The sequence below is a fragment of the Spermophilus citellus genome (assembly GCF_964194105.1).
Source record: "Spermophilus citellus genome assembly, chromosome: 12".
Classification (NCBI taxonomy): Eukaryota; Metazoa; Chordata; class Mammalia; order Rodentia; family Sciuridae; genus Spermophilus; species Spermophilus citellus.
Window position 1 is genome coordinate 71379510 of NC_138198.1, and position 5380 is coordinate 71384889.

Sequence of the window (5380 nt, forward strand, 5' to 3'; positions counted from 1 at the left end):
CCAAACATAGAAGTTAACTAGTGAGATCAAAATAAAGACACATAAAACTCAATTTACCTTTTTCTTGCCCAGCTCAGAGACAGCTTATCTTGGCTCCTGCCTCCAGCCACCTGGCAGTAGCAAGGTTTACACAAGAGACCAGCAGGAGAGAGGAAGAAGCACGACAGAGAGTGGGCTTTTATTGGGGAACAAAAAATTCAGGGGAAAATTCCATCCAATGAAGGTCGATGGGGATAGCATTCCAAGGTCAGGGTCAGTGATTGGTTTCCAGGTCAATGGTCAATCACACTCCCACACAGACAAGCCCTCAAACCTGGAAAGGGTGGGGAAAAAACTGACACAGCTGGTCTGAGCGCCTCACACCCATTCAGGGAGGTAGCTCAATCACGTTTGAGAATGGCTTCCCTCATGCCTGCAAAGGGGATGTCCTATCAAGGTCTAGATAAGGTGGGGCAAGCATACGTGCACATGAGATATTTGTTGTCTTTGATGGGGCCTGCCTGCAAATGGTACCTTAGATAAGTAACAGCGGACATGCTTGAAAACGAGGTATTTGCTGTCCTTGGTAGGACAAGTTCTGCCAAGTGGGCCAGGAGGGTGCTGAGAAAATTTTTGTCTGCTCTTAACAAAGAACAGAGCTCAGTATTCTCCAGGCCAAGAGCAGATTAAGCCATGAGAAGCGGGTCACTTCTGATTAGGAAGTAAGACTTCTGTATACTATGTTTAACTAGCCTAAAGACCTGATTTATTCTGTTGGAAGGCTGTCTTCTTTCTTCACAATACTGTAAAAAGACTGCTGTATACAATAAAGGGCTTGTTTTCTTCTGCTGCTTTGGTTTCTTCTGCTTCTTCTTTCTTGCTCATGCTGACCTGGGAGTGAGTTATTTGCGGCAAACATATATTTGATAAAGCATTTTTAAAAAGGGACTTTACACAAAAAATGAGGATTAGCTATTTGATACACATATATGTACCTTTAATATATACATGCATGTTAAAATATATTATTGATGGGTGAACTTCTTCATGTATTTAAAGGTAGCAAGAAGGCTCTGAGAATAGCTTGAAGACCTTGCTTGTAAGAAGTGACTTTACAATTAGATCCTGGTTTCTCAGTAATCTTATTCAGGGTTTTATCCACAGTATTTAACATCAACAGATTGTCAGTTCCTGAATGTGGATAACTCAATCGACCCTTGAGGGGATCATGCTCTGCTCTCATAAATTCAATGAGGGAATTTTCCAAAGAGTGCATATTTAAACTTTCATATATTCTGCTTCGATCCTGGTCTCTTCTGGATGTTCCAGCTGCAATGCACCAACTATCTTGGAGTGAATCTGAGCCCCAAGCTGACAACTGCAAACTAGATCTCACCTGTAAGGGTAAGAGTGTATTACTATTGTTGTCTGTTCTGAACACATTATCTTCAATCCAAGATTTTGGAGTCAGTGATGGAGTAGAGCCATTAAATTTCGGTGGTGCTATGACATGACCAGAGAATGGTTTCTTCAATGGAGATATCTGATTCATGGTTCCTGGAATTCCCATGTTTCCAGTTCTAGGACGATCTCTGCCAGCACTGCTCCCCAGGACATGCTTCCAGTGCCCCAGCCACTGCTCTGGTGGTTGCTCCAAGGCATTGTTTCAGAAGAGGCTGGTGGTGGTTGTAAGAGTTCCTCTGCTGCAGGAAGGCGGCGGCCGCCACCTGGTGCTGCTGCTGGAGCTGCGGGCTTAAGGGCGACCTCAGGGTCAGCGGCTGTTGCTGCGCCGCAGCGGCGGGGGCTGCAGCTGAGGTAAATTCGTAGCGGGCGGCGGGGAGGGGGGGTCATGGCGGTCGCCGACAACGGGCCGCCGCAACCGCCGCCGCCGCCGCTCGCCAGCACACTGAGCCCAGCGCAGCCATGCGGCGACATGGGCGAGAAGCTTGGGAAGAAGGCTGGGTTTATAGACGATGGGAGCCCGGGATAGAAGCCGGTCTCCAAGTCGGGGCTGGGCGGCGGCATAGCGCTGAGGCGGCGACCGACGCCGCCGCCGCCACCGCCGCCGCCGCCGGTGGTGGCCGAGGAGCCGGGTGCCTGCGGCTGGGGCGGCGGGGGCTGGGGCACCGGAGGCTGCTGGTACTGCGGCGGCGGTGACTCGGTCTTCACCAACCAGGGGGTGTCAAAGCCAGGCAACGGAGGCGGCAATGCGGACTCACCTCCCCCTTTGTCTCTAGGGGGCCACCCCGCCCCGGTCAGGGTGCAGAAGGCCCGGGCTCTGCAGGCTGTTGAAGGCGCCCGCGCCCAGCGCCCCGCCAGGCTGAAGGTTACCAGGACTTTTGAGCAGAGGGTGGTTGGGGGACTCCAAAGAGCCCGGCGCGGGGTTCACCATTGGCGTCGAGGAGGCCAAGCCCGCGTTGGGGGGCTCGGCGGCGCTGCCCTCGCCCGCGGCCGGGGTCTTGCGAGTGCTGCCCGCTCCTCCGTGGCGGTGCCCTTGGTCTGCAGGCGGCCAAGGCTGGAGCTGCAGGAGCAGGGACAGGTCGGCTGGGCGCTGTGCGGAGTGAAGTCCTGCGGCGGTAGGTGCTGTGGCTGCAGGAGACTGAACTGCTGTGGCTCCTGCGACTGCTGGCGCCGGGCGAGCTTCCTCAACTGGAGGAGTGTGCCGGGCGGCGGCGGCGGCGGCGGCGGCGGCGGCGGCGGGCTGAACTGGGCCAGGCAGTGGAGCGGCGGCGGCTTCTAGTCCAGAGGGAGGGGATGGTGGGGAGGGCTGCACTCTTTCTCTTCTGGCTGCTCAGCTGCTGCTGCTGCCGCTTACTGGAGTCCTGAGGGGAGGAGGTGCGGGAGCAACAGCAGGAGGAGGCAGAGGCGGCGGAGGAGGGGTGGTGCAGACTCGGTTTGAAGTCCTGGGAGAGGAGGAGGAGGGTCACTCCCACTTTCGCGCCGCCGCCCTGGGGGGTGGTGGGGGGGTGGTTTGGGAGTTTCTCCGTGGCCGCGCCGGCTGCTGTGTCAGCCCCAGTAGCAGGTCATCCTTCATGGTATGCTGACGCGCCAGGAACTGGGAGGAAGAGGAAGCGGTGAAGACAGAGCTCTTTTCTCTTTGGGGCTCAGTCCCTTGACCGACCAGTGAAAGAACATAGAAGTGCTAAGAATCATAACATTCTCTGCCCTTAGGTGTTTCAAATCAATTTCAAGAAAGAACCACAGGCTGTAATTTGTGCAATTACTAATAGAAAATAATTTATCCTTAACCAATTCCACATTTTGACAAAATTTTCATTTTTTAGCACTGTGCATTTGGTCTTCACTGACCATTAGTAATCTTGTATGTACTGGGCCTTTCCAGGATGATCCTTTGAAATCAAATCCCTTGTATTTTTGGGGATTAGCCAATTAAAAAGGTTTACCAATTGCTGACCTAAAAATGCTTAGATGAAAGCTTAGATATTAAGCTCCTGTAAAACATGGAAATCTTAAAAAATAAAGATTCACATAAATTATGTCACAGTATTAAAGCTTCTTAATGAGCAAGGGACATCATTGTTGAGGTTACAATTTGTTATAACTTTTACATTCTTCCAATACCTTAGCCCCATAGCTTGATTTGATCCTGAAAAATAAGTAGCTGTTTTTGGTTTTCCTAGTATTATTTTCTGAAGTTCATCTACCAATTTCTATATCATGAATTGACCACTGGGCTTTGTAAAAACCACAGTTGTCCTTAGTAATTGAAAGAACAACATTAAATTATACATAAAACAAATTTAGCAACAAAGAGCCTAAAAGCCCTCAAATTAATTGTAATTGTCATTTAAAATATATTCTGGATAGATTTGCATGTGAAATGGTGATTTGAAACAATGTGTATAGAAAGAAGTGTAAATGAAGTGTAAAGAAGTTTTAAAATCAATGTACGTGCCCTAATTGGGCTCCCTTCCCTACCTTTTTTTGTTTTTGATTTTGTACCTGGCACTCAACCATTGAGCCACATCCCCAAACTATTATATTTACAGACAGGATCTCAGTCAATTGCTTAGCACCAGTTTTTGTTGATTCTGGCTTTGAGCTTGTGTCCTCCTACCACAGCTTCCAAGCTGCTGAGCATGCTCCACTGTGCTGGGCCCCTCCCTATCTTTTTGCACAGGTTTCTTCTACCTTCCTTCTTCTTCAGGCCATTTTATTTTCCACATAAATTTCCTTCCCCAATTGGCATACCTTTTTTTTTCTTACATCCATTTCTCCCCTTTCCATCTCCTTTTGTTTGCCCTGCTCATGAAAGAAATTGAAAATTTCAAAATGTATTTCACCAATTCAATAGAACTATATATTTTTATATTCTGCATGAAAAGAGTAATTATGTATTATTATATATCAATAATTTCCTAAAACATGATTCTGTTTAATGCTTATGCAATGGTAAATCTTATTTTCCCTTTGATTCAGTTACCTTGAATGGTAACTGAAAGGTTATCCACCCACTTTGTGTATTGGTGACTTTAGGTCACTCTACACACGGTTTTTTGTTGTTGTTGTTGTTGTTGTTGTTTTGTTTTTTGTTTGTTTTTGTCTTTTGTTGTTGTTTTGTTTTTTGTTGTTTTAATTTCTATAGGCCAGGCCTTAGGCTTTGTGTTCAAACATAAAACCAATCTTGGAAATAATGATTCTTATAGATAATAGACACTTTTAAATGCTCAATTCTTTACTATGATTCTTAAATAATTTCCTTTGCTAGTATTTTGTCCATCTAGTATTGTGGACTCTGATGTTGGCTGCATCCAGTCATTATAATTCTCAGCCTCTCATGTGAGTTTTCCTAATCAGAGTGAGAGCATCCTTCACAGTGGAGACTGTACCTCCTATTGAAGACTGGTGCATAGGAGAGAAGTCTGTTGGGAGTGGAAAGAGGGACAGGGAGAACAATTACATTCCAAACAATTTTTTTTAAACAATGCTTTTACTTTTAATTTTTTTTCAGTTGTAGATACACATGATATCTTTATTATTATTTTTTATTTCTTTTTATGTTGTGCTGAGCATTGAACTCAGGGCTTCACACATGCTGGGAAAGTGCTTTACCAATGAGCTACAATCCCTGACCCCAAGCAAAATTTTTTTAACAGAATGCCATTTCAACTCTTTTTTCAGACTATGAGTTAATATATACAGATATATTATAATCTCCAAAGAAAGTTCTGTGTGTATCATGAGGAAGCATCAATGGTAGGTAGGTGTTCTTCTTGTGAAGATGGTTGCCTCTGGAGCAAGGTAGAGACCAGAGAAATACACATGCTTCCAATGCTCTGGGTTTAAAAATTACATGCAATCCTAAGTACCTAAGTATGGATCTTACTACCTCACTTGGCACAGATGACATCAGAATCAGACACACCCTCAAGTCCACCAT

General features: G+C 46.5%; 1 pseudogene across 1 annotated transcript; it reads right to left on the reverse strand.

The window, feature by feature from the left end:
* Window positions 1–272: 272 nt before the first annotated feature.
* On the reverse strand, window positions 273–5380 carry LOC308631650 (annotated as a pseudogene). The gene is made up of 4 exons: window positions 5335–5380; window positions 1376–3090; window positions 1096–1285; window positions 273–313 (listed from the first exon to the last, which is right to left on the reverse strand). The product of its transcript is annotated as an uncharacterized misc_RNA (transcript).